This window comes from Schistocerca nitens, chromosome 12 (assembly GCF_023898315.1).
Source record: "Schistocerca nitens isolate TAMUIC-IGC-003100 chromosome 12, iqSchNite1.1, whole genome shotgun sequence".
Lineage (NCBI taxonomy): Eukaryota > Metazoa > Arthropoda > Insecta > Orthoptera > Acrididae > Schistocerca > Schistocerca nitens.
This window is the reverse complement of record NC_064625.1, coordinates 7,170,416-7,189,589: the sequence shown is the minus strand read 5'-3', so window position 1 is coordinate 7,189,589 and position 19,174 is coordinate 7,170,416. Positions and strand designations below refer to the sequence as shown.

Genomic DNA, 19,174 nt, shown 5'->3' with positions numbered 1-19,174 from the left:
ATTCTAAACAGCTTCCCCTGACCCACAAGGAATTTTTATTTTAAAACTATTACCGTGTGTAGCTGAAGTCACTACCCGGTGCAACTCCCTGTAGTTACTTGAAGGAAATCCCCATGTACATATACACTCCGCAAGACACGTTACGGCGTGTGGCGGGGGGTGCTTTTGGGTACCACAGTCTGTTCCCCATCCATCCCAGATCCACTGACGACAGGAGCGGTGGGAGAACGATTGCTTCGTGTGAACATCTCATTTTCTCGCTGTAGTCATTCCTAGAGAAGTACGTGGCAGGAACTAGTATGTTGCCCGAATCTCCTTCGAACGCTGTCTCTCGCAATTTCAACAGTGAACCTCTCCACGATGCACGGCACTTCCCTCGTAGCACCTGTCACTGGAGATTGTCTGCAACGCTCTCGCGCACACCAAACCATCCCATGACGAAACGCGCCACTCTTCACTGGATCTCGCCCATATCTGGCGCTGCCAAACTGATGAACAGCACTCAAGAATGAATCAAACGTTTTGTAAGCCGCTTCTCAAGCGGGTGAATTTCATTTCCTTAAACGTCTGTATATCAAGTGGGGTACTGGAGCACACCAACGTAACTATATGTAGTAACTATTTATAGCTTTTTGAAATAATTTATATTTTTTAGACTGTGTGTCTTTAACTGTCTCCACTAAACACTACCACTGTTGAATTTTTTAAGTAAATCTACCTACACTACTGGCCATTAAAATTGCTGCACCAAAAAGAAATTGAGATGATAAACGGGTATTCATTGGACAAATATATTATACTCGTACTACAACTGACATGTGATTACATTTTCACGCAATTTTGGTGTATAGATACTGAGAAATCACCACACAGAACAACCACCTCTGGCCGTAATAACGGCCTTGATACGCCTGGGCATTGAGTCACACAGAGCTTGGATGACGTGTACAGGTACAGCTGTCCATGTAGCTTCAACACGATACCACAGTTCATCAAGAGTAGTGACTGGCGTACTGTGACGAGCCAGTTGCTCGACCAGCATTGACCAGACGTTTTCAGTCGGTGAGAGATCTGGAGAATGTGCCGGCCAGGGCAGCAGTCGAACATTTTCTGTATACAGAAAGGCCCGTACAGGACCTGCAACATGAGGTCGTGCATTAACCTGCTGAAATGTAGGGTTTTGCTGGGATCGAATGAAGGGTAGAGCTACGGGTCGTAACACATCTGAAATGTAACGTCCACTGTTCAAAGTACCGTCAATGCGAACAAGAGGTGACCGAGACGTGTAACCAACGGCGCCCCATACCGTCACGTCGGGTGATACGCCAGTATGGCGATGACGAATACACGCTTCCAATGTGTGTTCACCGCGATGCCGCCAAACACGGATGCGACCATCATGATGCTGTAAACAGAACCTGGATTCATCCAAAAATGACGTTTTGCCATTCGTGTACCCAGGGTCGTGGTTGAGTGCACCATCCCAGGCGCTCCTGTCTGTGATGCAGCGTCAAGGGTAACCGCAGCCACGGTCTCCGAGCTGATAGTCCATGCTGCTGCAAACGTCGTCCAACTGTTCGTGCAGATGGTTGTTGTCTTGCAAACGTCCCGATCTGTTGACTCAGGGTCGAGACGTAGCTGCACGATCCGTTACAGCCGTGCGGATAACATGCCTGTCATCTCGACTGCTAGTGATACGAGGCCGTTGGGATCCAGCAGGGTGTTCCGTATTGCCCTCCTCAACCCACCGATTCCGTATTCTGCTAACAGTCATTGGATGTCGACCAACGCGAGCAGCAATGTCGCGATACGATAAACCGCAAACGCGATAGGCTACAATTCGACCTTTATCAAAGTCGGAAACGTCACGGTACGCATTTCTCCTCCTTGCACGAGGCATCACAACAACGTTTCACCAGGCAACGCCGGTCAATTGCTGTTTTTGTGTGAACTTTCGTCATGTCACGACGTTGCAGGTGTCGCCACCGGCGCCAACCTTGTGTGAATGCTCTGAAAAGCTAATCATTTGCATATCACAGCATCTCCTTCATGTCGGTTAAATTTCGCGTCTGTAGCACGTCATCTTCGTGGTGTAGCAATTTTAATGGCCAGTAGTGTAGCACTTGCGAGGCGTTGCTGCCTTCGCTAGCGCTAGTAAGTAATAACTGACAAAGATTTCCGGTAATTTCTGCAACCAGTCGCCGTTAGTTTCACTTTTTGTTTACCATGACCGGCTTCGGTTCGCCTAGCGATTCACCATCAGATGGTACAGATTTATTGTTTGTTTGGAGCACTGTGGGAGCCGTGTAGCTGTGGCGACCCCCACAAACAATAAATCTGTACCATCTGATGGTGAATCGCTAGGCGAACCGAAGCCGGTCATGGTAAACAAAAATTGAAGAATAAAAAATACAGCGACTGGTTGTATTCATTTCTGCAAACCTGTATTCATCACACATCCATAATCGGTAAGTTTTAATAACTGAAAATGTTTATTCTTGTCCTTTGATACCCCGCGTAGGATTCCGTGTAACGAGAAACACACTTGTACAAATGCATATTGAAGAAAGCTAAATTGATACAAATGTGAAATGAATGTTTGAAATTGTAAAGCATTGTTGCATGTAATAAGTGCAATCAAATATTTTTCTTCGTCAGTCATTTCATTCAGTTCTGTCGCTTCGCCGCACGGGATTAGTCGAGCGGTCTAGGGCGCTGCAGTCATGGACTGTGCGGCTGATCCCGGCGGAGTTTCGAGTCCTCCCTCGGGGATGGGTGTGTGTGTTTGTCCTTAGGATAATTCAGGTTAAGTAGTGTGTCAGCTTAGGGACTGATAACCTTAGTAGTTAAGTCCCATAAGATTTCACACACATTTGAATATTTTCTGTCGCTTCAGCGCATTGTATTGCGAAACAAACATGTCGAAAAAGCCAAAGTTACAGATGTACCGTTTACGCAGTGAATGAGATCTAGAAGAAGTAATGCAAATAATACAAGCAGAATCAGAACTACGAGACAGTTATGTGGAAGCTGTGTGTTCAGAAATGAAAGCCACTGTGAAACAAATGAACATTGCTGACGTCGTCGTTCAAGGAAAGGATGACATTCAAATGCGGAGACACGCAGATTCACCAGCAAAAATGCAATGATATAGTAATCTATGTACAGACGACCGAGCAGGCGTCGGAAACAGGGTATTTCGCCTAAATTTAGCTCTCTTACAACGGCATCCACAGCTTTGTCCTCGATTATGGGGACTTCCATGTTGCTCATTACACCTAAAACATTGGACAAACTTGTGAAATACGCAAACCAAAAAGCAGAGGCAGTTTATAATTTATGGAATCCGACTCGTTCTTCTAAGAAACGTCAGTGTATTTGAACAAGTGCAACAGAAATGTTCGGTTTCATAGGGCTCCTTGTAACTATGGAGGCGCAAAAAGAGAAAAACACTTTTTATGTTATACCGCACGTACCAAAGGAATATATTCCAAGCTTCATTTTATTGAAGGAACTGGTTCGCTGAACGTACGTACTCCTTATATCAGATTCGACGACATAGCGACTGGAGAGGAACGAAGACAAATGGACAAATTTCATGCGCTTAGGGAAACGTAAACTTTGACGGTCGGAAACGTCACAATTAATAAAATATTCCGAGCTCTTGTACCGTGGTCGAATGGATTTCACACTATAACCCAACGTTTCGTCCCCATCTGCGGAGGACATTTTCAAGCGCCTGAGAAATCGAAAGTTTTCCTGTCTTTCATTGGTCGCTGTGGTGCCTCTTTATGAACCAATTAGTATTTTAAGAAACAGTTCGCTTTTTTAAGTAATCGTAAGTGTATGTCGTGAAAATGAATGTAGCCCACAATGATGTGATTTATGTACAGTTCCATGTTCCTCTATGTGTAACAAGTCAGGTAGCGCTCCTCTTTTGTTTCATTTTTCATGTTATATGTAACAAGTTACGACGATGAATCGTTCATTGCAGCTTTTATTGTGATAGAGATTGTCATATGAGAGCTCTTCTGTGGCAATGAACGCAAATTTCTTGTTCCAATTGGAATAATAATACTAAAATACAATTATTTAACCCTCTTTATGTAATTTCCCACCCTTACATCATGCTAGATAATTATAGGTAGATCTAGCTACCGTAACTGTACTAGTGGAGACTAGGGTAGATTTTCATGTTACAGTTAAATTACTTTCTTCTTTACTAGCAATTTCTTGTAAGTTATCTACAGCGTACCAGGACCGGCACATAGTTTTCTTTCTGGCGCATTTATTACGTCACGCGATATGAATTAATTTTCAGTAAATATATTTTTCAGACGCAGCCACATAAGCCGAAGCTGCTTCGTAACTTTAGTTTGAGCAGAGATCAGTGTGTCATAAGGAAGAAAGATATTAAATCAAGACAAGGGTGAAAATAGTTTCTTACGTGCAGTCTTTGCTAATAATTTAGCGCCTAAGTCAGAGACACTATAAATTCATATGATCATTTTCTCAGCTGCGACGAATTTATAACTGATCCGCATAAAATATTATTGCAACCAGATAAAATAAAAATTTCGTTGCCTTCTTGTTGTAAGATAAAGTCAAATATCAGTAGAGGTTTGTAATAACGTTACTGGCCGCATAGGAAAAATCCTGTAAAAAATAAATAAATAAAAGAACAGAGCATCGTGGTAATCTAAAAACCTACCCGAAAGATAGAGTATCAGCTAAAATTGACCAAAGATGGTCTTAAACCGCTGGAAAAAAACACGAATTTGTAAGATTGCGTGTAGTTGTGTGGAGGTGTACGTGGGTGCTACAAAACGAACGGTCAAAAACGGCCGGAAGAGCACAAGGGCAACTGCAGGAGAGGGGAGACTGACAGATCAGCTGCTGTGGAACACGCTTTGCCGCCAGAAGATAATCACACTCATTATGATAGGACTCAAGTACAGGCAGTCGTAAGCGTTTGCCATGAAATGTTATACAGACAGGCGAAACAGATTGTTAAGCACCTCAGGAATTTCGGAAGGAAGAAAGTGGGCATGGAATCGAATGACATTTGGATTCCACTGCTGAAGAAGCTGTATACCGGTATTCCACCACGGGGTGATAGTAACACCGGACGGCGGCAGTCGACAATGCCCAATTGCGCTCGCGTACTCAAAACACGTGACGTGGAATCCTGCTGCAGTCATCAGCGACCCAGGGTGTCAATCACGCGCTCGGAGAACCTACGATCCCACTTAAAAACGTCCTTCGCAGATGGGTTTTAAGGTGAAATCCATTTGTCCACTGCAGAATAAAAAAAAATGGCTCTGAGCACTATGGAACTTAACATCGGAGGTCATCACTCCCCTAGAACTTAGAACTACTTAAACCTAACTTACCTAAGGACAGCATACACATCCATGCCCGAGGCAGGATTCGAACCTGCGACCGTAGTGGTCGCGCTGTTCCAGACTGAAGCGCCTAGAACCGTTCGGCCACACCGACCGGCCACGGCAGAATAGCCCGGAATATTTTATTAATTGCTATTTAGAGAAATATTTAAAATTTTTGCACAGGAATGCTGTGAACATTATTATCCAAGTAGTCATTTTACGTTGGATGAGCAACTGGTAGTTTTTCGTCGGGAATTCCCGTTTAGGGTTAACGTAAAGTCGAAACCAGCTAGATACGGCATAAAAATGTGGTCCCTCTGCGATGTTGTATTTTCGTATGCTTTCAGCATGCAGGAACATATGGGGAAAGAAAGATCTACAGGAAAGAATCAGGGTGTTAGAGTTGTAATAGAACTTACATCTCCTTTAACGACTGGATATAGTACTATAAAGGGCAACTTTTTTAATCAGTGTTCTTCTTGTACAAGAGCGCTTGAAACGTGGGCTGACTTCGACTGGTTCTCTTAGGAAAAACAAGCCCTAAATCCCACCTGAATTGCAAACAGTGCAACTGAAACGACAGCTTCATCTACCTTCGCATTTAATAAAAATCTGACTCTAGTTTCATACGTGCCTTATAAGAACAAGGCAGTAATGCTTTTGAGTTCTGTACATCATGAGAATTGACGCACAGAAAAAGGAGAAGTTCGAACCGGATATTATTCTGTTGATACACCGGACAAAACGATGGACATACATCCATGCCCGAAGGAACTTTCCATTGTACTTCGGAGCAACACAGCCACTGGAACATTTTAAGTGTCCGCCGACACTGGGCAAGCGACTTTCAAGTGAAACGTCTCAAGCGTACGGCAATACACATAATGGATGCACGAATACAGGTTGCAGACACTTGGGCGACGAAATATGGAAGTTTGGATCCACTCCACTTTGGCTACTTTTCAATACTATTCTGCAGAAGATCCCAAATGCTTCCCTTTCTTTTATCCCTGTTTTCCCACGGTCCATGTTTCTCTACCATACAGTGCACTGCTCCAAACTACATTCTCAGAAATTTTTTTCTAAAATTAAGGCCTTCGTTTGATACTAGTAGACTTCTCTTGGCCAGGAATGCTCTTCTTGCCTAATGTCTAAAGAATCATTCATCATGAAATGTAGTCGCAGTTGCGAATACAGATAACCATCATGTATATAATGGAATGAGAACGAAAATTTGTACCGGACCGGGACTCTAAGCATGATTTGCAGGATATTGTGAGCGGTCGCCTTACCATTAGGCTATCCGATCACGACACACTCTTCACACTGTGCACCTCGGAATACTGAATTCCCTAACGACTTCCTAAATGCAATGTCGCATGCGTCTAGCTCCAGCTACCATTCTGCATTCAAAGTCTTTTAAATGCCGTCGTGCGGCGCTAATGGCGACGGAAACTTTTTCAAATTACCCGACTACAAATGACACCTCCGACAATACACTGCCCTTTTCTGCGTTGTGTACTCTAAACTGTCGCAATTTGTAAAAACACTACGTGATTAAAAGTATCCGGACAGCCCCAAAAACATACGTTTTCCATATTAGGTGCATTGTGCTGCCACCTACTGCCAGGTACTCCATATCAGCGACCTCAGTAGTCATTAGACATCGTGAGACAGCAGAATGTGGCGCTCCGCGGAACTCACGGGCTTCGAACGTCGTGAGGTGATTGGGTGTTACTTGTGTCATACGTCTGTACGCGAGATTTCCACATTCCTAAACATCCCTATGTCCACTGTTTACGATGTGATAGTGAAGTGGAAACGTGAAGGGCCACGTACAGCACAAAAGCGTACAGGCCGACCTCGTCTGTTGACTGACAGAGACCGCCGACAGTTGAAGAGGGTCGTAATGTGTAACAGACAGACATCTATCCAGACCATCACACAGGAATTCCAAACTGCATCAGGACCCACTGCAAGTACTATGACAGGCAGGAGGTGAAAAAACTTCGATTTCATGGTCCAGCGGCCGCTCGTAATCCACACATCGAACCGGTAAATGCCAAACGACGCCAGGCTTGGTGTAAGGAGCGTAAACATTGGACGATTGAGGAGAAACGTTGTGTGGAGTGACGAATCACAGTACACAACGTGGCGATCCGATGGCAGGGTGTGGGTATGGCGAATGCCCGGTGAACCTCATCTGCCGGCTTGTGTAGTGACGACAGTAGAATTCGGAGGCGGTGGTGTTATAGTGTGGTCGTGTTTCTCATGGAGGGGGGCTTGCACCCCTTATTGTTTTGCGTGGCACTATCACAGCACAGGCCTACATTGATGATTTAAGCACCTTCTTGCTTCCCATTGTTGAAGACCAATTCGGGGATGGCGACTGCATCTTTGAGCACGATCGGGCACCTGTTCATAATGCACGGCCTGTGGCGGAGTGGTTACACGACAATAACATTCCTGTAATGGACTGGCCTGCACAGAGTCCTGACCTGAATCCTACAGAACACCTTTGGGATGTTTTGGTACGCCGAATTCGTGCCAGGCCTCACCGACCGACATCGCTACCTCTCCTCAGTGCAGCACTCGGTGAAGAATGCCATTCCCCAAGAAAGCCTCCAGAACCTGATTGGACGTATGTCTGCGAAAGTGGAAGCTGTCATCAACATTAAGGATGGGCCAACACCATACTGAATTCCATCATTACCGATGGAGGGCGCCACGAACTTTTACGTCGTTTTCAGCCAGGTATCCGGATTCTTTTGATCACAATGTGTAACAGTAGAGTACTTTTGGGCAGGAATGCTTGTACTATTCTGCTTCTATCCTCGGAAAAGAAACCTTGTAAAGCTAAGATCGCGTAAGTATTTATTTATTTTCAACAACCGGTTTCGAGAGACTTAGTTTCCATCTTCAGGTCTCCAAAATTTTTGGTACCGAACGTGTTCATTTAGAGTTGGAAGCTCATGCCAGGTTGCTAAGACTTCCAGTTGCGGCAAATACGCCGCCTAACGTGGATCATCAATGAATGGAACATGTCGAGCTAGCTAATGTAAATAGATGTGCTAGTATGCATTTAATTGAATATCGTTATTTTTATGACGTAACTATCACCTGTGAGAGCTACGTGTACGGACATGACCATGTGCACAACGTGCTTTTTGATTGTAAATGCTTCATATCTTGAAAAACTATATATAATGTGCTACGTTTTATCCAGTAACGTAGCATCTTAGCAGGAAGTTCCAACTCGCGACGAATTTTTAGCAAAAATTTTGAAGACTTGAAGATGAGAGGAAAGTCTGTAAAAACCGGTTTTAGAAAGCTTTTTCCAAGTAAAACTGATCGATCCTTCAGATTTCTTAAAATGAGAAAATTCAATCCCACATCTTCCTTGCTTCTTCTGTCACGAGTTATTTCCCTTCCAACGTAGCAGAATCCTTTCATTTCGTCCAGTATGTCGTGCTGTTTCGACAAGTTTGTTTAATTCACCTCACCTGTCCCTAAATAGTTACTGCTTTCTTTGGTTCACCCTCGGTCTGCATTCTGTGCTCGTTTCAAACACCAGGCGCTGCAACTTTCCCTGCCTTCCTCGGCCTTCAGGGGGACGTTAAGCCCTAATACGACTACTGCCCCTTCCCTAGGGAGGACCTGGCCGGCCAGTCACATCAGCGTACAGGAATGAACCGCGCGCTTTTCCATGCAGATGGGCCACTGGTCTCAGCGTCGCACTGGCTGTCGGTTCATCGCAGCGTGAACGACTCAAGCCTGTCACTGACGAAAGCAACTGTCTTCCGAAAGCGGGTCGCGTCTCTTCCCTTAAGCAGTGTATTTACTGACGTCTTCCTCCACGTATTAAGATTGCAAAATGTAGACCAAGATGAACAAAGGACGCAGATTGACTTTTATGTTATGTAAGCTTTTATGAATAACTTTCAGATGCCAGAAGATTATCTAGAAATCGGTTGTGAATAAAAGATTATTGGGGATCAGGATATGTGGTCTTCAAGCTCTCCTTTATGCTGCAGGTGGTCATTAGGTCTTGCGTGGCTGAATGGAACACCTACCGTAACTGTTCCACCACTTAATCTGGCATGGAGATCCGTACCCTCGACCTCCGCTAAGCAAGTATGCCACGGATATAAGAACAATGAGGAAAATACGTTCGTTTCGACACTGTTGCGCCGTCGTCATTGCGGAGACGAAACTGCTGGCTTCAGAGGCGGCCTCGATCCCGTCATCACCGAAAGCCACTTGTCAGCCAGCGCTAGATTCCAGACTTCAGCATACGTTACGACCTTCAGGTTTTCACACCCACTTTTGCCCTATCACTTTCTTTGTGACATAAATCTGTCTCGCAATATGTCATCCTGTAGGTCATTTGTTATCTGTATCCTTATTCTGACAAGAGCTGGTTGGTTCAAATGGCTCTAAGCATTGGACTTAACATCTGAGGTCATCAGTCCCCTAGATTTAGAACTACTTAAACCTAACTAAGGGCATCCATGCCTGAGGCAGGATTCGAACCTGCAACCGTAGCAGCTGCGCGGTTCCGGACTGAAGCGCCTAGAACCTCTCATCTGTTCTTTCCGTATTTTCCGCATATGCGGCCCAGAAAGAATGACTTACTAAAAGCCCTTGCCTGTGATCTTGCATCACGCACCCAACAGCAACGATATGTAGGGTGTTGTATGTACGCATTTTCTTTATCCTTTGCATCTATCTTCAAGCGCCTCTCAGTTCAGGAGCATCTCCGTGTCTAAAACAAACATGTGAACATCAGTGCTGCCATTCCCAGTATACATTCAGTTTCCGTGATAGTCCCAGATACACTAGGAATATTCTAGGATGCATCACCGAGAGCGTGACTAACGTTCTCGTCTGTACAGTCCGTGCAGAATGCCGTGGCCAGCAGATGCGTGCAGAGAGTGGTAGTGGTGGGGGTTAGGGGCAGGCCCTGTAGGGGAAATACCGAGCCCTGGAGGGGAAGTGCCATTCTAAACTCAAGCCCACGCTCACATTGTTTGCACATATTAAGTGGGGACCCTCGACGTCCACACGTGTATGGTAACCATTAAAAATCATCTACCGACACTTCCCCTTAGGTCGGAACCTAAAAAGAATTCCACCCAAAACGCAGCGATTTATTTTCGCCTGGATAGTTAACCATTTCTGAGTTTCAGGAAAGCGTCACGAGTGGTGCCTTTTGACTAAAACATACATATCTCTGGTTGCCGTATTAAAATTTGCTCAGGTTACCTTCCATTCAGAAAGTGGATGCAAAAAATGGTTCAAATGGCTCTGAGCACTATGGGACTTAACACCTGTGGTCATCAGTCCCCTAGAACTTAGAACTACTTGAACCTAACTACCCTAAGGACGTCACACACATCCATGCCCGAGGCAGGATTCGAACCTGCGACCATAGCGGTCACGCGGTTCCAGACTGGAGCGCCTAGAACCGCACGGCCACACCGGCCGGCAAAGTGGATGCACTCAGCGACTGTATGTGACTTATTATAGAGTGCAGCAATCAGTTGCCATTATTAGATTTTATTATGCAAATCCAGATTTCGGCAAGTAACTAGCTATTCTCAATCCGCTATTTTTTATTCTCTATGCATGTAAGTCCCTGTTATTTGGGAGTCAGTCACAGTTCTTCGAATATTCTTTGAGTATTCACTGAGAATAAAAAATAGCGGATGGAGAATAGCTAGCTAACAGCCGAAAACTGGATTTGCATAATAAACTCTAAAAAGGACGTCTGATTGCTCAACTCTGTAATTTATTTAAAATTTGCTTCTTTTGCCAAAACTCAGTGGAGTTTATACAGGCTCACCTCACAAACACGTTGTGCAGACAACTGCGAGAGAATTCTGAAACAGTGGTTTATGAAGTTCATTAAGCGAAGAACTGAGGAAAAGTCAGTAATTTATGAAAAAACACATCCTCAGTGCAAAAAAAAAGTGTAATGTCTTCACATACGTTGTTCCACAACCCATAGCATTTGTCGTGTGAGCAGCTATCGATGGCCCTTAAGAATTACTTTTTCACCGAAAAATTCTGTACTCATTGGTTTAACACAGTAGATGATGAAGTTTTACGTAATAACTATACAGTAAAATACTGTCCTCTTTGCGTGCTATCGTTTGGCAAAATCTCATATCGCTTCTGAAATATTTATCGTTCGCGCGGAGCGATCGCAAATGAGTGCGCTACGTCACATCAATTTCCACGAGATTGGTGGCAGGTCGTTATCTCTAGCCAAGTCTAAAGAAAAATTCAATATGTTAGCTAAATTTCATTTGCAACAACATATTATGCAAAATACACCAAACGCAAAATCATAGCAACCTCTAGTTTTCATTGCGAAATTTTCCGAATTTCGCGCAGTGTCTTACTTCCATGTAACTATGACCATTAACGAAATGATGGGCATATCATCTTGAACTGACATATAAAGCTAGAAGAAAACCAAAAATGACTTTTTAGTGAACAGTTTCACTAAAATAGTTTGAGATAGACAGAAGGGAGAATGGGGTGCGCCTCGATTCTGTAATCGCTGACCAACCAACAGGTAGAAAACACTTGCCGGACCTCCCTCCCCCTTCTGAACAAAATAATGAACTCGCCCAGCGCTTTGGACAGAAACTGGTCACTGCGCGTCTTATCCTGCGTGGAGTCTACAGTAGGGCAGTGTCTGCATTGTACAGTGTCCACGTAGTTCCAGGCAATGTTCCTTCGGAGAAGCATGCATGCATGCCGGAAAGAACAGATACTGCTGGCGACTGACAACCGCATTAAATTAGGAAATGCATTCGAAAACACCGAGTACGATCGTACAACGACAGTACCATTTACCAGTAACATATGAAGATTTGTGTTGGAGTGACACTCGAACCTGGATTTCCCACAGAGGGAGAGACATCGTCTTCCATGTCTAAAGGAACATCGAACGTAACATCGAACTGTGCAGACACTTTATAATACAGACACTGCCCTGCCATCCTTCGTGCCGAAGCGAGGCGATGTGACGGGCAAAACAATGTCTCTCCCTGAGCGGGAATCACACGATTTGTAGGCGAGCACTATGGGACGCAGACACCGGGACATATGGAAGTTTGGGTCAGTACTGCACGTGTCCTCGGATGGCCTACGCGGTTAGGGCGACTGCTCGCGTAAAGCGGGAAATCCTGGTTCGACTCCTGGGCTGACACAAATATTCATGCATTACTAGTACGTTGTACAGCCGTTGTACAATCTTATTCACAATTTGCGAATACTTTTCATAATCCCGTTCCTATTCTGTGTTTTTCCTGTATCTTAATAACGAGCCAAAGTCTGCCGTATACTTCGCTTATTATTTAGCCGATGTGATGTATCCATTTCATGTCCTCAGAAATTGTTACATGAAGTTATTCCTATGAGTTGATTGATTACAGTGTAGTTTAGCCACAAGACATGACATTTTCACGTTTTGTGAAGTGCAGAATTTTACTTTCCTGAAGATTTAAAGCAAGTTGCCATATTTTGTACCATCTCGAAATCTTATCAAGATGTCTGTGCATTTTTTTGTATTTATTATTTATTAACTGCAATGTTCGGCGTTGCCGGAAATGTTTAATATCTGCCACATAAAGTGGTTGGCCTTCAGTCTCGTTGATACTCAAAGCAGATGCAAGCAATGTGGGGAACTGCAGTCACTTTAAATCGAAGGCATATTTCAATCACTGGGCGTTAACGGAATGCGACGAATGAATACGTCACCAGTGGCATCCAAAAAATTAGGTTCCAGGCTTTCGGTTACGATTTTTGCAAGTATGAACCAATTTTACACCAAATATTTAGTCTAACAACTATCTCACAGATTAAGCTTTGATTCCTTTTTTAAATTACAAATTAAAGTATTATATCCGTAATGTGTAATGTACCTACAACCTAACTGAAAAATACTCTTATCATTTCAAGACATGTATTTTCTGCAAGAAATATTTTGATTCTGAAGATATGTGCGTATGCTTAATGAATCAGTAGTCCACGTGTTCATTAATATTTTGTACAATTCAAATACCTATTTACTGCCATCGGTAGTGAAGAAAACCCTAATCGCTTAAAAAATATCTACTGATATTGTAAACCTGTATGAATTACAAACAAATGCACACTCTTCATTCGGGATTACATAAAAAGACGGGTAGAGATACAAGAGGCAGAAACTTCACAAAAGAATAAAAGAATTAACAATTTCCATAAGCAATACTGACATAAAAGAAATTATTGTGTCAAACTGGAGGTGTTCAGTCGATTCTAGCGGCGATGCAGATGCCTCCAGCGAGCCAGCCCAGTCCCCCTTATCAGACCGCGAAGAACATCCGCTGCGAAGATGCTGGGTGGTGGGGTCGCCTCTCACTCTGGAGACGCCACTTTGCCGCCTTTACGTAATGAATCCGCGCCCTCGCTATGCCCAGGGCCGTGCAGTGTGTCCGGTTGCCGGGATGCTGTGGCGCCACTGTTGTGGCGGTTCTTTTGTCTTTAGATTCCAGTCACTCGTCCAACGATCTCTTTGTCTGTGGTTACTGTTAATATGTCTGGTAGATCATTAACGTACGGAATGAGCAGCAAGCGTACCAACTCACTTTTGTGGCACACGCCGGAATCCACATCTGCGTCGGTCGCTGACTGCCCGTCCAAGACGACGTGCCGCGTCCTCTCCACCAAGAAACTCAGTACAGTCTCTAATTTCATTCGATGCTCTGTATGACTGTACTTCCTACAGAAGACTACTTGTGTGTGGTACCGAGTCAAGTGCTTTTCGGAAGTCGGAAACTACAGCAATTGCCTGCCTTGGCCCATGGACTTCAGTATTTCCTCTGAGAAAAGAGTGAATTGGGTTATACGTGATCGATGTTTCCGCAATCCATGCTGCTTGCCGTATGAGGGAGGGGGAGGACAAGAGTCATTCTGTTTGTGTCCCAAAGGTCCGCACTATAACGAGGAACCAAACTCTAGAGTAGCCTCACTCCAGCTTTCCAACTCCCATTTCTTCCCTTCGTCTCAGTATGTGCGCTGGCCGCCTCCATTTCAGTTTCGTAGCAGTCACTGTCAGATGTTGAATTGTCATTGAACTGTTATACTACCACTTAAGGAGACTCCGTGTCACTAAAAGAAAGCAAAAATCAGCTCTTAGTCAAAGACATACGATTTGCTATAGCTGTGTCTTCCAAATGTAGGTTTGGCATCCGTACGAGAGGGAAAACGAAACAGATAACCCCGCGCGGTGCAGCAACTCGACGTGGTAGGGGCTCAACAAGTCGTTGGTGCAGAAATAATGAACCACGGTGCGTCCGTAGCCGTCCACATTTTCGGTGCAGGCTTTTATGCACTGACTGACTTGTCGATTGTGTCCGATGAACGTTGGATGGGGTTCATGTCGGGCGATATGGGTGGCCAAATCATTCGCTCCAACTGTTGAGAATGTTCTTCAAACAAATCGCGAACAATTGTACCCCCTCGCATGGCGTACTTTAATCCATAAATATTCCATCGTTGTTTGGGAATATGAACTCCATGAAAGGCTCCGAGTAGACTATACCGTTATGGAGCTATGACCAGCTTGCACAGTGTCTCGCTGACAAGTTGGGCACATGCCTTCGTGGGGTCTGCGCCACACTCGAACTCTACCGTCAGCTCTTACCAACTGAAATGGGAAGTCAGCTGACCAGGCCACGGTTCTCCAGTCGTCTAGGGTCTAACCGATACGGTCAAAAGTCCAGGACTGGCGCTGCAGGCTATGTCTGTGCTGCTAGCAGAGGCACTCGCGTCGGCCGTCTGCTGCCATACTCCATTAACGCAAAATTTCGCCTCACTGTCCTAATGTAGACGTTCGTCTTACGTCCCACATTGATTTCTGGGTTAATTTCACTCCGTGTTTCTTGTCTGTTAGCACTTACAACTCTGCGCGAACACCGCTGCTCTCGGTCGTCAAGTGAAGCCCGCCGATGTTTGCGTTGTCCGTGCTGAGAGGTAGTGCCTGACACTGCTGAACACTGTATCTACAAACACTGAGTCCTCTAACCATTCATGCGTCTAGCTCCAACTACCATTCCGCGCCAAAGTCTGTCAGTTCCCGTCGTGCGGCCCTAATCACGTAGCATACCTTTTCACACGAACCACCCGAGTACAAGAGACAGTTCCGCCAATGCACTACACTTTCATACCCTGTGTACGCGATACTACCGTCTCCTGTATACTGGCACATCGCTACCGCACGACTCTGCTCACCTCAGTGCATACCGGAGGAACGTCGGATGGAAGTGTGGAAACCCCGCCGCGCAGTCTCGTCGAGTCGGCGAACTCTAGTACTCGCTCTGACGGTCCGCCTATTTGCGTGTACGTGTTACCAAAAAGAGCAAGACGGAGCTGTTACCAAGTCGTAGGTAGACCCGAACACCAGACAGTGGTTTGCCTGCCGGGCTCGGTCCTGCCACAGCTGGTGTATGCCGTCGCCTTCCTGCGACCTCTCAACTGGCTCACCTGACCGGTGTGACAAGGATCTACAGTCTAACGTGTACTCCCAATTCACTCTTTATTTGTCAATTGTGCAGCTAAAACAAAAGAAAAGAAAACTGTAAAGAGATGAAAAACGAAAAATTGTCAGATGTACGACCTGTTTTAAACATCAGGTAACACGTCTATAATTTGGGAATAAATTTTAAAAAATAAAAACTCTGAATCACGGTGTAACTGCTCGTTACTCTCATTGACGAAGACTAGGCACTACGTGCCCCACCAGGTCAGGATGAAGAAAGACACGGAAGGAATTCAGATGCGCGCTGCGGGATTTTTTACCGTCAACTACAATCAGCGTGACGGTGTTAGGAAAATGCTCCGTCGGCTTGGGAGGGAAGGGGTGTGATCTTTTCATGAAATGCTACTGGTTCAGAGAAGCAGCACTTGCCAGAGACTGCACAACGATCCTGCAGCCACCTCGCGCAAAGATAAAGAGACAATAAAGTACCGGTACAAAGTGCCCTCGGCTATGTACTGTGCAGTGGCTAGCGCAGTACGCAAGACATCAACATTGAGCAAGCAACAGGTGAAGAAACGGAAGCTTTCTGTCCAAAACGAATTTTGGCAACAAATGAGTGACAAGCATGGTATGCCTTTGGAGACGACTGGCACAGCTAAATAGGGGTGCACACGTTCAGTATTTGTGGACAAAAGTAGTTCGTCGCAGCATCAATATTACTGTCAATATTGTCGGTCGACAACGCCATTTTACGAGGTTAAGGTGTCGAGCACCCAAAAGAGAGCGTCTTGCACAATTTGTTAGCTGCACCAGCCGAAAACAACGGAAAGGAAGAAACTGATCAGAATGTGACTGTAAACGAGGAACCACTTGTCGCACGATAATTTGCTGTCCCACATCGGAATCATGTTCTCGAAAGATTTGATAAAATATTTTCGTGTCACTCCTGCATTGTACCACAAATTATTAATGCTGATACGCAATAAAATAGAGAAGACAGGAGTAACTTGGAGATTTCTGGCGAAAAGCAGATGATTGGAATGCTTCAAGTTAAGTTCAGTAACAGCAACAAACACGTTTAGTAAAAATGAGTGGAAACCTGGGGAGGAATTATATATGCCTGGCAGGGATACTTTCAGGTGCTGCAATTAACTTCAAACACATTTCTATGTTTTGGGATAATTCGAAGCAATTGACATATTTGGGAGACCTCTTACTAGTCATTGCATACCTATGACTTATTTTTGGAAGTGTAAGCGTTCCACCAAACTGCTGTGTAATTCACCGACCTATCTCACAAGGTAAGCAGTATGAGAACACATCCTCCGTTGACCATCCTAAAACGGTATATACAACGACTACCCAAGCGCACCCCTATTACAACTGTTTTGTGTTAAAAGACTAGCTGAAAAACTGAATCTGCGGTATGGTGTGCACAAAGACAAATTGAAAACAGGAACAGTGGGCAGTAAAGCCGTGTGGATGGTTCATGAAGCACTGTCTACAACTGAGTGGAGAATACTGTCACACCGTTAATTCTTGACCTCACACGTTCAGTATGTACTCACAATACTGAAAATATTTGAAGCTCATCGATACTGCTCATCAATATTTCTAGTATTGACAATACGCGCCCTCACACGGTCATGTATCGACGGTTTGAAAATACTGTAGAACGCGTGATCGATCATTGAGAAGCCATTGATCCCGGCGTGTGAGACGGTGTCACGGCGCAGATAGTTCCGTCTGAAGCTACAGTGCGGCTTTCCCGCGTGTGTATTAAAAATGCTTCATCCCTTGCGGGGATCGAACCCGCGACCTTTGGATTAGAAGTCCAACGCGCTATCCGCTGCGCCAAAGGGACACGGCGCAGCATTCACCTCTGGCAGAAGACTCCCCCACCGCGTCACTGAGCCGGCGGTACCGCTCCGGACTGCTGAGCCTCCCTCGTGACGTCACCGAACAGACGCACGCCGCTCCTCCTCGGAGGCACTGTTTCCACCGCGAGCTGAGTCTGCGCGCGTGCCGGAACCACCCCCGGCTCCTAGGCTGGGGCGGAGGGAAAGAAAGACTGCAGCCGTCTCACAACGCCTCCTTCCGTACTTTGTCACACAATCTTCCTCTGCATCGCATCCAAAGCTCACCTAATGTTAAGAACGCGAGGAGTGCGAATACCACAAGGTCACAGCAGAAAATTGTACATAAATTTTGGTAAGAAATTACAGTGTCACATTTAATGTTCAAAATGTTCAAATATGTGTGAAATCTTGTGGGACTTGACTGCTAAGGTCATGAGTTCCTAAGCTTAGACACTACTTAACAAAAATTATCTTAAGGACAAACACACACACACACACACACACACACACACACACACACACACACACGCCCGAGGGAGGACTCGAACCTCCGCCGGGACCAGCGGCACAGTCCATGACTGCAGCGCCCCAGACCGCTCGGCTAATCCCGCGCGGCAGTGTCACTTTTAGTGCAAGTGACTATCAACAACATTTGTGGCTGAAAACAAAGTGAATTCCAGAACTGTTACACGACGTTATTGCGAGAGTAACTATAGGAACGGCAGGTTTCGTCAGAGATTCATTCAGTAAGCGCGAAAGAGTCGGGGAGGTGCAGTGGCAGACGCGGCAAGAGAGGCGTACCGCAGCACGGCGCGGTCAGAGAGCGTACACTCCTACAAGAGCCAACCAGTATATTATTTCCCATTACGTACGTCTCGCCAAAGAACCACGAAGGCAGAAATATTCGAGCTCACATAGTGCCTTACCAACAAAGGGTCTTGAAGCGAACCATTCGCCACTGAACGTATTCGTGGAGAGTAGACGCGGAGCTGACTGATTCGATTAAAAGAACACATGAAATGTAACAAGAGTAGCACCAATGCACCTCATACGGAACAGAAATACCTACCGGAACATTAAAGATAAGCTCGAAACCCTGTACCGTGTACAAAATATACATTCTAGAACAAACCGAAATTTTTAGTGATTTCAATAATCATCCAGGTACACTTATGAATGAACAAACAGTAGTACAAAGGGAAACGTATCTCGATAATTTTAATTGCATTCTGTTTATGGCTAGCGAATATCAAAGTAGAAATATTCCGTTCGTAGCGTCCACAGTGGCTAGTAGCACTGTCGATACAGTCTATACACGAAGCTACATTTTCGTATTTCTCATTTCTGTACGCCATACATATTTATTAATTATACAGTTGCATAGCTGAACAGAT

The 19,174-nt window shown here is 45.0% G+C and overlaps 1 protein-coding gene and 1 non-coding gene across 3 annotated transcripts in view; both read right to left on the bottom strand.

The window, feature by feature from the left end:
* The window catches only part of LOC126215063 (angiotensin-converting enzyme-like), a 240,769-nt gene that overhangs the window by 198,279 nt on the left and 23,316 nt on the right, over positions 1-19,174 (bottom strand). The gene's annotated exons all lie outside the window — the stretch shown is intronic.
* Positions 17,713-17,785, bottom strand: Trnar-ucu (transfer RNA arginine (anticodon UCU)). Its single transcript has one exon. It is a non-coding gene; the product is annotated as a tRNA-Arg (tRNA).